This window comes from Homarus americanus, unplaced genomic scaffold, assembly GCF_018991925.1.
Source record: "Homarus americanus isolate GMGI-L3 unplaced genomic scaffold, GMGI_Hamer_2.0 scaffold32583, whole genome shotgun sequence".
Classification (NCBI taxonomy): Eukaryota; Metazoa; Arthropoda; class Malacostraca; order Decapoda; family Nephropidae; genus Homarus; species Homarus americanus.
The window spans coordinates 4,814,479-4,829,500 of record NW_024713129.1 but is presented as its reverse complement, the minus strand read 5'-3'; the positions used below and the strand labels follow the sequence as shown (position 1 = coordinate 4,829,500).

The 15,022-nt window shown below is 38.9% G+C and overlaps 1 protein-coding gene across 6 annotated transcripts in view; it reads right to left on the bottom strand.

The window, feature by feature from the left end:
• LOC121866376 (RNA-binding motif protein, X chromosome-like) overlaps nt 1–15,022 on the bottom strand; it is a 48,724-nt gene that overhangs the window by 31,619 nt on the left and 2,083 nt on the right. For 3 of the 6 annotated variants that reach the window (XM_042366009.1, XM_042366019.1, XM_042366037.1), the window contains exons 2-3: nt 14,625–14,677; nt 343–1,542 (exon numbers count right to left, since the gene is read on the bottom strand). The gene's annotated coding sequence lies outside the window, so the exon portion shown is untranslated. The remainder of the gene's footprint in view (nt 1–342; nt 1,543–14,624; nt 14,678–15,022) is intronic. The other 3 variants (XM_042366053.1, XM_042366045.1, XM_042366028.1) reach the window with 1 other exon arrangement.

The window sequence follows — 15,022 nt, the reverse complement described above, 5'->3', positions numbered from 1 at the left end:
GAATGTATGAGGTCAAACAGTATGTAGGAGGGATTTCGTTTGATGACTAAAACCACCAATGAGTAAATACATAGCAGATGATATCTTGTTCAACATGTCACACATAGATCGCCACGCTAAAACTCCTCAGGGTCTTTGCTGGGTGTACGAAGGCATTTCTTCCATGATGAGGCATTTAAACTAGGAATAGCAAGTGAGCAAAAACTGCACAGCCGGGGCAGTAACAGTCACTGTTGCCTCTACAACATGGATGAATTCAAGAGGCAGATCTCTTCAGGGACTGCAAAGATTACTCTGTACTACACATCTTTAGCAGAACATTCCGATGTTCCCCTTACTCACCACAAGTGATTCCTACAACTTGATTGCAGAAGGTAATGTGGATTGCAGGCTAGTACTGTATTTTCCCAATGGGTGCCTTCTGAACACTTGTTGATTGGAAGAATGTACAGTTACAGAACAGAAAGCAGTCTCCCAAACATTCTTCATGGCCAAATCTTATTCTGAGTACTGTAGTGTAGAAACCCCATACAAAAGGTATGGATAAGCTTCCATAAGGATACACCATACTGAGGAGGCTTTTAAGCACCATAGTTGAAACAGCACTTAATCACTTGAAGATGGCCACTTAATACAGGTGTGGGCTCGATGAAAATGTCATACCCACCACAATTTTAATCTTCATAACAGCCGCACAAATCCCTCAGCATCATAGAGTAAAATTCAGGGATACTATGAAGCCAATGTTTATGCTGCCAAAAGCATTACAAGTGTTAGTGTATGTGTATGTAGTAGGCATTCTGTATAATCAACACCAAAATTTTCCACACTTCAGATCCCCATAGGTGATAAAGGTGGAAGGTAATGTTGCTTGAAGTGTCACACAGCAAAGCATCATGCCTTTCTTGATAACCCAGGATTAACACAAATCCTGACTTAACAGTTTTCAATGCTGAGTGTGACAGTCAAAGGTCTCCAATGAATGTTTCAGCCGACAGTCTTGCCGAGCCCAGGTTCTGCCATGTGTGATGACCGAAGTTCCTTGTTGCTCCTTACAGCTGTGAATGTACTGAGCTAAGAGACTTCTGTGCCTTAAAAAGGATGTTCTTTGGCAAAGGCTGAGGCCAAGATTCTCTAGACACCTCAGACTAGAGGTCTGCTATGGCCAGAGGCTGTTGTCCACTACCAAGCTAAGGCGAGATGACAACAGAAGTTTGGGGTCGGCAGTAGGCTCAGTGGACCTCCAGGACAGAAGAGGCACGGTGTGAGCTGGCTAGTTTCCTGAGAGAGGTGGTGAGAAGAGGGTGTTGTTTGGGATCAGCTGGGAAGATAGTAGGCCATGTATCAGGTAACCCCAATGAGCCCCACCAAAGTCAACTGCCCGCCAGGTTGTGGGGCTGCCCACAAGGGTGCCCCCTGGGGTAGACTGCTATGGGGGCAACACGTGACCACGGGGGACAACCCTTCCCCGGCTGGGGTGGAGGGCAGAGCCACACCGTATATTGATGGGCAATTGGGCATGGCTGGCCACATGGCAACCTCCTGGGAACAGAATAGTTAATTACTAAATATGACCTGAACTCATAACTTCCACAAATATAGTCCTCCTCATCCTAATTACGCTAGTAAATCATGGCTGGTGACCTTGACAATAGATGTTCAACCATATGAATCACTAAATGTCACAAAAAATCTTTCTACTTGTATATATAAAATAAAGAATACTCCAAGAGTCATTCGTCATTCACGCAAATTTATACCTAACAGGAGTAATTCTCTGACCAACTGGTATCAACAACTCGATGATACATCATTAAACAATATGCATTAACCGACAGTTATTTTTACACCGTCAAACCTGGATATCCTGAAGAAATAGCCTGGCTTTATTGTACTTACCGGTACTTGGAGGGAACTTTTTCCGAGTTGTTTCACTTGTACAGCAATAATAATTTTATGATGTACAGTACACCAAAATCTAAATTGCAATTCCTCAATTTATTTCTTCTATCATTACTGTATTAGTGAAACATAAAAAAAAAACAATAAAAAAAATATTAAACTTCTAAAATGCTTATATCATCAAAGGAAAAAATCCTCTTGGTCTATTTGCATATTGTTGTATTTCCTCTTGCTATTATACTGTACTTACCTGGAGTGACTACCAAACCACACAAAAATATTTTTCTTTTTTTTAAGACAATTTGATGTATTGTGACTACCAAATTAGCACACTCATCTTTCTCCCACACAGAGAAAAAATAAAAGAAAACAAAAAATAAAGCTTAAAGTAGGTTTGTCTCTTTATTTTAGTAAGCAGACTTCTATTTTAATAAAGGCAGTTTAAGATATCAGCTCTTGGAATATAACTTAATGTACTTCCCTAATTAAGCAAGAGTTTGAGACAACAAAAAAGTTATCACTTGAGAAATGATAACTGCATGTTACACATCCCACAGGCAGTGTTGAGTGCTCCTTCATCCCTGCCCGATTCCCCAAATGATGCTTTCACTTGTTACTAATATACTGTACAGCGTGAAGGGGGAAAAATATGATTAAATCTACATTAAGAAGAGTTGAAATATACTTACCACCTCACATCATAACCTTACTCATTAAGAGTCAAAATCCTGTCAACTTATACATTGCATTTACCAGCTTTTGAGTGATCAAAAAATTTCCGTGATGAACATCGATTCAATATTCATGCAAATGTTGACAACTTAGTTGAATTACTTTAAATTATTTATAAAAAAAAATGCAATACTCCAGGTTTTAGACTTCCAATTGTTGTACTGTTAACTCTCATTACATAATAGTAAGACCATTTGTAATACTGTACAGGGGGTCAACATTATCAGAGGCTATTAGGAACCCAAAAATCTCCTCTTAATGTGGGGAATTTCTGGCCATAAGAATTAAATGAAAAACATTTAAATATGAACATTAGAAACTAAATGACCCTCAAAAAGATTATTTATACCTTTTATCATTTGAGGCACTCCGCGTCAGAAGCGACACCCCGGCCAAATTGCGTTTTTGATGGATATCACTATTTTCACCTTTCCTCTACATGTTGGCGTTGGATGTAACCTCAGGCGTGGAGCTACGTATCTGGCTGTGCGCTCAGTTCAAGAAAGTGGGAACATCCCGTTCAGAGCAAGAGGAGAGTGAGCCAATGACAGCGTGCCTCCCTCGGACGTTACCCCCGAGGCAACCAATCACAATGAATTTCCTCTTGCTACGTCACAGCTCCTCGGTCAATCCACACACCCAGATGCTGCCTCCTCCTTAGTTTGGTGCGTATTTTAGCATCAGGAGGTTCAGTGTGCGTTCTACTGCTATTTTTTAAAACTTTTCGGCGTAACATTGACGTTATTCGTGTTCCACGGGTGTGAGAAGTGCTGTGCAATATCGCTCGATATTAGAGCAAGACTCGAGTAAGGCCAGGCCTTCTGGTGTGGGTTCAGGAGCCCATTATTCCTGAACGTGTGTTTGATGCCAGTGCTCACGTGGACACCCCAGTAATGCTTGGTGATAGTGATTTTGGTGGTAAATTTAGTGCTGATTATGGTGATACAAGTGCTACTGGCGATGGTGCAGGTGACGAGCTACTTGGTGATGTTGGGGAGCCTAGTGTTGGTGGTGGAGCACCACGTAATGATTATCATAGTGACAAGAACACTTTGAACGCACAGAATAACTTTTTAGCATGCTACAAAGCATCCGAAGATCTTTTTGCCGACTATGATGAGTGGCATGCATTGACGACGATAATGCCGGTGAAAGTGAGTTTGAAATAGATGAAACTGAGTATACTCATAATACGAAAAGTGACTGCTATGTATCACAAGACCTTTTTGCAGACTGTGATCAGGTACAGAATTACGTGACATGCACTGACGGCAATAATGACGATGAAAGTGAAGATGAAAATGATGAAAGTGAGTCTAATGGTAACACAAACAGTGACACTAGTGTATCACAACAGTCACATACAGACTGTGGGAGGTAGAAGTGGACAGTAACGAGACATGCAGTGACCATGATAGTGAGCTTGATCCATCAAATGCTAGTGAAAGTGAGCCCATAATTCAGTCTTATACTGAAACTGAACTTTTGCCGGCATCAATAATCAATGATTTAGTTGATGAAGAATCTGTGTGGCGATTTTTAGAGAGGACAGAGAAAGACTTTGATCAGTATGTGATTGATTATGACGAGGCCATTAAAGTTATACGCACTCCTCAGGATTTACGTAACTTCAAGTTGCTACGATCTTCAGGGATAATAAAACGAAGGAACTAAACAAAGTAAGATTGTAATGCTATTATCATATTACAGGTTGTACCTCTCTAGTCTGGCATTCTGTGGTCCGGAAACTCCCGTGGTCCGGAACGATTTTAGTTTGCCCATGGAGAAATTTAATTTGAGTCTGGTACTTTCGATGTTTGGCTAATTTTGCCTTATTTACCCTACTTTTTTGGCGAAAACCAACGAAAATAACAGATAAAGTTAAGTAAAAACTAAAAAAAACACAGAAAAAGTTTTTATGTTCTACAGCTTCAGCTAGAGTTGAACCTGATGACTTGGCAACTTCGTCATCCAAGTAAAAACACACACAACAACAATGGCTGTCCTTACGTTTTCAACTTTACCACCACTGGTGGGTAGAATTTTTTTTTTTTTAATTCAGAAACATTAATTAAAACATATATGAACAATAAATAAGTGTTGCTTTCATATTCTTGTGTAGAGTAATGACGATATGTTTTCACATGTGCGCACTTACATATGCAGTCTCGCTTTTTTCTTTACCATTAATGGTTAGCTACTTTTATTGTTCCATTTATTAACATTAAATAACATTATTTAAAACAACCATATTAATTTTTTACATTAATTTTACTACAGCTACAACCAGGGTCTTATTTTCACAGTTTTATATGTAGAACCAGTCAGTCACTGGTTTTGTAAACAACGAAAACAATGCCGTCTCGTCTCCTCGTGTTTTAATATTCTATGTATTATTAATGAATTGTATTGTTCATTTTACACAAACATTAACTCAATCAAAAACACATTCAGTAATAAACAATAATGAGTCTTTTGTACATCAGAGAAATGACACTGTTTACAAGATTGTGCATGTCTGAACGTTGGCGGGCCGCTCAAACCCGTCAAAACTTTTTTTTTTTTTGTGTCCAAATAAAAAACGTTGAATTAAAAACTCGCAAAATTTGAGAACCTACTGTACAACATTTAACCCTTCAACATGTCTTCAAAGAGACCACGAAGCAGTGAAAGTGGTGCTAGTGCTTCCAAGTGTATGCATAAGTCACTATCTATCCAGGAAAAGGGTGAATTTCCATGGTCCGGCACCGGTCAGGTCCCGAGGTTGCCGGACTAGAGGAGTACAACCTGTACTGTTTTTACCAAAGATTATGTAAACTTTCTCCACCTTTGTATTCGTATGTTAATTACATTAGGATGGGGGGGGGAGGGATAAGTGTAGTGGTTTCCTTATTATTACACACTATTATACTTAAAAATATTATAAATCTTTGGCTAATAATAGGGACGGAAAGATAAATACTGATAGGCAAATGAGTTTTTTATTATTTAATATAATTTTGGGGGGGTGGGGGGGGGTGTAAGACGAGTGTTGTTATTGATGAACACTAACTTGTTTTACAGTATTAGCCCACAAAAATAAGAAATTTTTGCAGAAAAATTAGATTATTCTTGGATTGAAGATCAAACAACTGGATAGTTATTCTCATTCAACTCGCAATAAAATAATAACTATTCACACTACTAACTTCCAGGTTTCACAGTTTGCTAGGAGAGGGTTTGAGCTGCACGATAAAAAATAATTAACCCTCTAGCTTAAAAAAAAAAGAAAAAAGTTATGGTTGTTTCAACTTCAAAAAACTTTAAACGCCTTTATCTCAACTTTTTTTTAATTTGGCGCTTCACCCCCTTCTGATGCGGAGCGCCTCATTTATACTCGAGAATATAAAGGTCATGCGAGATGTCTATCACACACTCACCACTTTTATTCCCACATATGTTTAATTCGTGTTAAGTTCAAAGTGGCTATGCTTTCTTTTAGGGATGGCACTTAGTTTAGCACTAGCACTATGATTTTGAACTCATGGCTAAAATGATAGCAATATTTCAAGAACAAACAAAAAAACATGGAAGATCAGAAACTGTTTGCGGTGGGCAGTCACCGACCCACCTGACCCAAAGGCGTGTTACGTATGTGCGTGCTTTGATGTTACATGGAGAGAGGGGGAGGAAGCTCAATTTGGCAATACAGCTACAGCCCACCACCTCCATGCATAAGTTCATTTCCCACAGATACACATCCTTGCTTTTTATTTTTCTTATTTTATAGTTTTATATAATATTTTCTTTATTTCTAAGCCATATTAGAGTACAGTACTGCATTGTATTGTAATTATTATTCCACAACTTATATAGTTTCATGGCAATATGCCATCTCACAGGCCACCTCATTCCCAGATTTTCCACCTTCCAGTGAGTCAAGGTACAGCTAAAGTCAATTTTAACCTAACATTAATTATGGCAAGTTCTTTTAACTATGTCCAGATATCCAACCTTTCCAGGTATCCGAACCATCATTGGTCCCGAGGAGTTTGGATAAAAGGAATCGCACTGTATGGGGGATGAGCGTGGTGTGGGTTGGGGATGCACAGCAGTATACAAGATTTTAATAAATCTCTGTTGAGACTTTCGTTCTCCAAGGATATAATTCCTTGTTATCGTCGTTTTGTTTGAAGTTCAGAAATAATTTGGCCTCGTAACTGCAAAACCACGGATACTGATGACTCAGATAATTAGGATCCCCTGTACTGACCTAGCTAGTACAAACATAAGAACATAAGAATGGAGGAAACTGCAGCGGGCCTATTGGCCCATATTGGGCAGTCCCATTTACGCCCAACCCCTATCGCTCATATATCCATCAAACTTATGTTTGAATCTATCCAGCGTATTCGAGTTAATGATGATGATGTTTGGTAACTTGTTCCATTTATCCACTACTCTGTTACCAAACCATTGTTTACCTATTTCGCGCCTAAATCTAAATCTTTCCAATTTAAAACCATTGTTACGAGTTCGCTCCTGGTTGGATGGTACCTTTGTTATGTCCTCTTTGTTTAGCCGACTTCCATTTATACACCTCTATCATATTGCCCCTCACTCTACGTCTCTCGAGGGAGTGCAAATTAAGATGCTTTAACCTGTCTCTGTACTCAAGGCTCCTAATGCCCGGGATTAGTCTTGTCATTCTCTGAATTCTTTCTAGGGATTCTATATCCATTCTGTAATATGGTGACCAAAACTGAACAGCGTAATCCAAGTGAGGTCTCACAAGCGCAAGATATAGTTTTAGGATGACCTCACTAGTCTTGTAACAAACACTCCTTTGTATGAACCCAAGTACAGTGGTCCCTCGATTAACCAACACAATTGGTTCCACAGAGTCGTTCGTTAACCGAAAAATTAATCTGAATCTATTATTTCAATGGGATATTGGGTAATTGGTTCCAACTCACAGAAAAAGTGTACATACGAAGTTCTGTACAGGGTATACGGGAAATAGAATTAACAAAACATCAAATATAAACTAAATACAGTACTGTACTGTACAGTATACTGTATAAAAAAATAAAAAAAAACAATAGAATATTATATTTTAACTTACTTTGAGGTGTGTATGTCGTATTCCCGGCAGCTGTTTACATATCTAACAGCTGATTGTAGAGGCAGTCGATGATGACATGCCATATTCTTTACAGAGTGCATTGGTTCTAATGCCTTCTTCATGTTTCATAATAATATCTGCACTGTATATTATCAATATGTGAACTAAATTTCAGAATGACCAATAATTTTAATGTAAAAAGGCAAAAAATGTTCAAGAGCCCAACAAACTGCATGTTCACTCCACTGTAAACAAAGTTAAGCTGAGAAGCATTGGTGGGTGATTCAATCAGCTGATTGGCACAAAAACTGTTCCCTATACTGTATATATTATCAATATGTTAACTAAATTAGAATGACCAATAATTTTAATATAAAAAATGAAAAAATATTCACGAGCACAACTTTCTTGGTATTTACTCCATTGGAAACGAATGTAAACATAGAACCAATTACTGTACTGTATTGGCGGACTAGCCAATCAGCTGAGGCGCACAACAAAGCGTGTTTCTCGTAAGGCTGTCGTTAATCGAAGTTTCGTTGGTTAATGGAATTAAAATTTCGTTAATTGGACCGTTCGTTAATCGAAGAACCACTGTACTTTATTAGCCTTGTTTCGAGCAAATACACATTGCTTACTTGGCTTAAGATTCCCACTTATCATTAATCCTAAGTCTTTCTCAGTCAAATTTCTCTATGACATTGTTGTTCATCTGGTATCTGGTTTCTCTGTTTACATTTCCTAGACTAAGTAATTTACATTTGTCCATATTGAATTTCATCTGCCATTTTTCAGATCATACAAATTTTTTTTGTTAGATCTTCCTGTAGTTTTGTGGAGTCCTCATCAGATTTAATTACACGCCCTATTTTAGTGTCATCAGCAAATTTACTTATGTTACAGTCTATGCCTATATCTATGTCGTTTATGTACCCTGTATACGTATAATAAATAATAATTGTCAAGTACTGAGCCTTGGGGTACTCCACTGGTGACACTACTCCAATCAGATTTAGTGCCATTAATGCTCACTCGCTGTTTACTGTCCTGTAACCACGCACTAATCCATTTTAGAATATCTCCTCCAATGCCATGAGCCTCCACTTTTCTTATTAGTCTTTCGTGGGGGAGTCCGTCGTGTGGTACCATTTCACTCACACACCAGGAAAAAAATAAATAAACGTCTATAGACTTAGTAACGACTTTTTGTTTAAACATCATGTGTGTATATATGTCTTTATATACACAGGTGTACCCCGATAAATGACGCATACAGGGACCAGGAAAAGTTGTTGGTTAGTAAATCAGCGTTTATCGAAGCAATTAATCCCATAAAAACATAAATTCAGGGAATTAGGGACCAACCACCCTCCAAAAACTCCCATCTACCCTTGATATATTTTTGTTGTGCACACTGTTAAGCAACAAAATAAAGTAGACATACAAAACGAGCATAATAAGACTTAAATAAGCAATGTAAAGCATAAATTGAGACTTATTTACCCATGTTGAGGATGGTAAAGACGGTCTAGGGTGGCAAGTTCAAGTCTCTACCACTCTTATTATGCCTTCTCACAGCACATCAAGCTGCCCAAGACAAGAGGAACTATCACTGGGACGTTTAGACATGATTGAGTAACACACAATGTTTGAAAAAAAAAGTCAGACACACACACAGTAAGAGTAAACAAGAGCAAAGATGACGAGAATGAGTCAGGATAGTGCGCAGAGCCCTCTGGTTGCAAGAATTTGCACCTCATCACTGCCCGCCAAATTCAAAACAGTTGTCGCTCCTTTCCCGATCGTCGGATCTCCAGGGTATCAATGAAACTTGCGGGGTATTTCCTCTATAATGTAATCATCGTTTCTGCAAAGTGGCAGTTAACAGGATGTCGGTTTTTGGGGTACACCTGTAAAGATGGCAACTTACAAGAAGACGAGACTATACTGAAATTCCACTTCACACACCTTAGAACATACAGCCTAGAGTATAGTATTTAAGTGTTCCTGGATTATTATTAAAAATACTTTTGTGTGTGCATTGGGGGGGGGGGGGACACCAGTTGAATTGGAACATAACCCACATTTTCTCATTGCCATCACTGGATATATTACAGTGCTACCAATCACTTGGTATGGCATTTTTTTTAACATATTACTGTACTGTATACTATAATGACAGTTTACTGTAGTATTTAATTTCTTTAGAGATCCTCAAGAGAATTATCAGATGTGAATATTTCCCACTGCCCATGAAAACAGATTAACATTTAGTAAATAGAAGTTATACTGTAATTATGTAGTGTTAGCATTTATCTTAGGTAGCACAAAAGTACTCTATACAGTATTCATTAAACACATCAAGATTACTGTATTTACCTCCACACACACACACTTAAGATAATTTGTGAATGTAGGTTTAACACCTGGGTAGAAGTAAGCATTGTGTCGAGTATTTGTAACTTACTGTTACAACAGCATCTGGAAGATAATGCATTTATCAATACATTCTCTCTCAAGAAATATACTTATGCAAACCATAAACTAACACTGTAAGAAGTCAGTCCCCATACCAAGCTGGGCTCTAAATAATACTGGGTTGCCTGTAAAATTCCCATTTTTCTGGTATGTACAGTAATGGCAAAATGAGGAGTCCGAATGCAAAACAACAATCCAGTAAGCATTTGTCATTCTAACCAAACCTAACCTAGATCAAATTTGGTCAAGATAAAACTATAAATACTTACCTTATTATTTTTACGTCTGTATTCCTCATTGAGCTGTTGGCAACAGGGCTATTTCCTATTGTTCCCAATATTTACTAGAACCAACCAGTGAAAAGTACAGTAGATGCTCCTGAGGCAAGTAATATGCCTTGGATCTTACATCTCTGATAAGTTCTTAATACTGTACTTATCAAAAGATTGCAAAGCTCACCCGCTCAACAAGTGTAACCCTTTGGACAAGACGTTTACATGTGAAACAAGCACCACTTAGAGAAGCGTACACCTTTAAAAATAATTTGTTTCCAGTACTGTATAGTATTCCAAATGATTTTACAATTTTGTCACCGACTCCTTAAATTTTTTTGGTTTTGGAACTCACATTAATTTAATTTCAATTATGTTTCACAAAAGTTCTGGAGTCACCTCTTGAAATTACAGTATTACTTGTTTTTACTGACGTTATTGTGTGCTTTGGTGAGCAATACACTGTATAAAGGTTATCTATATCCAGAGTCATCTTTTTTTAAATGGAATTCAATATACTATAGAACAAACAGTGAGGCAAATATGAAGGACTGATCCTGAAATCCCACTTTATACCTAAGCACAGTTTCCAAATTCTGATACAGTATGTGTTACTGGGACTAATAAAAAAAAATTAATCCGAACAATAGTCATCTTTCCCAGTACAGTACAATACAACTCCAATTCCTCAAAAACTGAGGCCTCATCAGTTGGGATTCAAGCCGAAAATCAAGGGTCTTCACCACCATGCCGACACAAATGCATTCCAGTCTACATTTTGTCAAGGGTTACAAAATAGACAACACAACTAGTCCCCTCAATTCAAGCTCATCTCAGCATCCCAAATAGAGGAAGGGAGAATTGAATCACCAAACCCACATTTGGTTACAAAAAGGGATTTCAGGGTTATTCCCTCGTTTAGTTATGGCTTAAGACATGAATGGGGCAACTCATGCACGTACAGACAGCTAATACAGAAGGGAAGACAATAGTCAACAGAGCTCCATGAGTTAGCACCATCTGACTTCTACACAGGAGTCAGACAAAATAAATCTCCTTATATGGTCCCACTCCACGCAGTTATCTCAACTTTCTTCAGACCATATGCTAAGGAGGTAAAGCCAACAGAAAATAAATCATAGTGACATATTTAAAATATATTTTATTTACCCTTGTATCAAGATATCACTTCAAGAACAATTACAGATACCCATTTAAAAATTCTATCCCAAGTTTTCAAAGCATGTTACTGGAAACAAACTCTTTTTCAATGACAAATATAAGTTACAATGGAAAAAGAGCACTGTTTAGTTTCTTTCTCCATAATAATCCATTAAAATATTTATTTGCTTAACAAACCATATGATATTCTGTCTATCCTAGAGTTGATTTCTATGAACATAAGAAATAATTTGTTGTTTCAACAAGCTGTAAGACTATACTGTACTATACAGTAGTAGCTATTGTCACTCATGAAAGATAACAAGAACCAAACTACCGGAGCTGAGTTTAACGATCTAGGGCTATTTTAATTTACAATATGTTAGGTGAGCCAAATAAGTTATATTTCATAAATGATTATGGTAATGACAGTCTTAATGATCCCTGAATGTTAACAATGGATGAATTCTGATATTGGCAATCATATTTAACAATTTCTAAGTACTGTACAGGTACAACAGCATGACAAATTCAAATTATTGCATCTGTTCACAGAAATCAACTCTAACATACACAAGGAGTATTTTGGAAGAGAATTTGTTTAATACGTTACCAAAAAGAAAGCTACTAAACTATGCCATGACACACACTGTCATTAAAGACAGAGAAACTTTATATATATATCCTCGATAATCACGGGACCCGATAATCGCTGATCTGGCTTAGCACAGTTTCCTCAAGTGCGACCATGTGTACGCTTATCACTGATTGATCTGGGTTATCGCGGAAGAATCATGGGACAACGGCGGGTCTGTAAGAGCTTGCAGTAGCAGTGACTGCCAAGAGATGGCAGCACGGCTCGTGGCGCCAGCTTTTGTTTCTCCACTCTGTTTTGGTTGGTGTTAGAAGACGGTTTACTGCTCCGTGCTTGTTTTTTTTGTGCAAGTTTTGTAACTTTTACTTACCCTTCACCACGGCACCAGTGAACAAGAAGTGTGTTAAGGTTGCTGAACCAGCCAAGCGACGAAGACGCGTGTATTCTCTGGCTTAATGTTCTGATGTTCCCTACAAGGATAAGCATGCACTTGGCAACACACCCACTGTTACCACTTCCTTCCACTCCACCTCTCTAATCACCCCACCTTTCTGTTTTCTCACTCCATAATCTAGAATATATGTAATGTAATATTGAAGGAATACGACGTTGTTCATTTATACTTGCACTCAATTTTGTGGGTAGACATCAGCTGTTCAGTTGTGGCAGCAGCCAGTGTTACCAAACAAACAGATTGACACATCATCTCACCACTTACCACAATCTCCCCCTCCACCACCAGCTCCATGATCACCACCGCTCCCTCTATTATCACCACCGCTCCCTCTATTATCACCACCGCCCCCTCTATTATCACCACCACTACCTCTATTATCACCACCACTCCCTCTATTATCACCACCACTCCCTCTATTATCACCACCGCCCCCATTATCACCACACCGCCCTCTATTATCACCACCGGCCCTCTATCACCCACCGCCTCCCCCACATCACCACCGCCCCCACATCACCACCGCCCCCACATCACCACACCGCCTCTATTATCACCACCGGCCTCCCCATTATCACCACCGCCCCCATCACCAATCACCTCTATTATCACCACACCAGACATCACCACCGCCTCCCCATTATCACCACCCCACATCACCACCACTCCACATCACCACCACCCCCACATCACCACCAATTCTAATATCACCACCATCTCCATTACTCACCACCAATTCTATTATCACCACACCACCCACATCACCACCACTCTATTATCACCACTCTATCACCACCAATTCTCTATTATCACCACCACCCCCATTATCACCACCACTCTCTATTATCACCACCACTCCCCACATCAACACCCACCCCCACATCACCACCACTCCCCACATCACCACCACTCTACATCACCACCACTCTCCACATCACCACCCACTCCCCATATCACCTCACCACTTCATTATCACCACCACCCTCTATTATCACCACCACTCTATTATCACCACCACCCCCACATCACCACCAATTCTCTATTATCACCACCAATTCTCTATTATCACCACCAATTCTCCATTATCACCACCTCACCTCTCTATTATCACCATGCACCACTCCTCTATTATCACCACCAATTCTATTATCACCACCACTAATTCTCTTATTATCACCACCACCTCTATTATCACCACCACTCCCTCTATTATCACCACCACTCCCTCTATTATCACCACCACTCCCTCTATTATCACCACCACTCCCTCTATTATCACCACCACTACCTCTATTATCACCACCACTCCCTCTATTATCACCACCACTCCCTCTATTATCACCACCACTCCCTCTATTATCACCACCACTCCCTCTATTATCACCACCATTACCTCTATTATCACCACCTAAATCATAATTGCAGTGATGGATTTGCTTTAGCCTGAGGAGATTAGCACGATGTTCACTGTACCATATACCACCCACCTCCCATCGTCCTCCCACTGTATCTCACTAACACTGTGACTCTCATTGTAATATGACTGGCATTTGTGATACAATATTGTGCAGTACTGTGAATTGTTTGTGTTATTCATTAATTAGTAAATATGTCTTACTACTGTACTATTATATCTTTTAGTGCACCTACACATTTTTGGGGCTATATTTTGGTCAGTTAGATGATGCATATTTGGGGTTGTGGGACGAAACTGATGTTTCCCATATATTATGTGTTTTGATATGTACGGTTTTGCTTATCGAAATAGTTTTCTGGAACCTAACACGAGGATACAAGTACATAAAACACTGTACACAGTACAATTTGAAAAAAACTTAAAAAGTACTTGAGTAGCAGGTGCTATGACTGCTGGCCATCAAGGACAAGGACTACAAGATCAACTAGGTACACTGTGGGTCATGTTACCTCACTCAAGGTACGCAGATCCCCACCAATGATGAGCCCTCGATCTTTCACTCCTGAAATAAATAAACACCCCATTATCCACAACTTTTTTTTAATCACCTGGTAATAAGTCTGCAAAGCAGAGTACTGTACTGTACTATGTAAGGTTATTTATCCTAACTGAAAAAATGTAAGATCAGAAACCATGAAGATTGGGGCACCACTAAACAATTGTACAGTAGCAGGATTGTTTATACGGTACAGTATATAAAAAAAAATTACCTCGTGAAAATTAGGAATCTCAGTTTATTAACACCTAATGTTAACCTAACCCAAATAAACCAAATCTCCCCCAATATAGCATTATGGTGTTTAATCATCAGGTGAAACAAGTGGAGTTAGTTCCTATTGTCTAAATA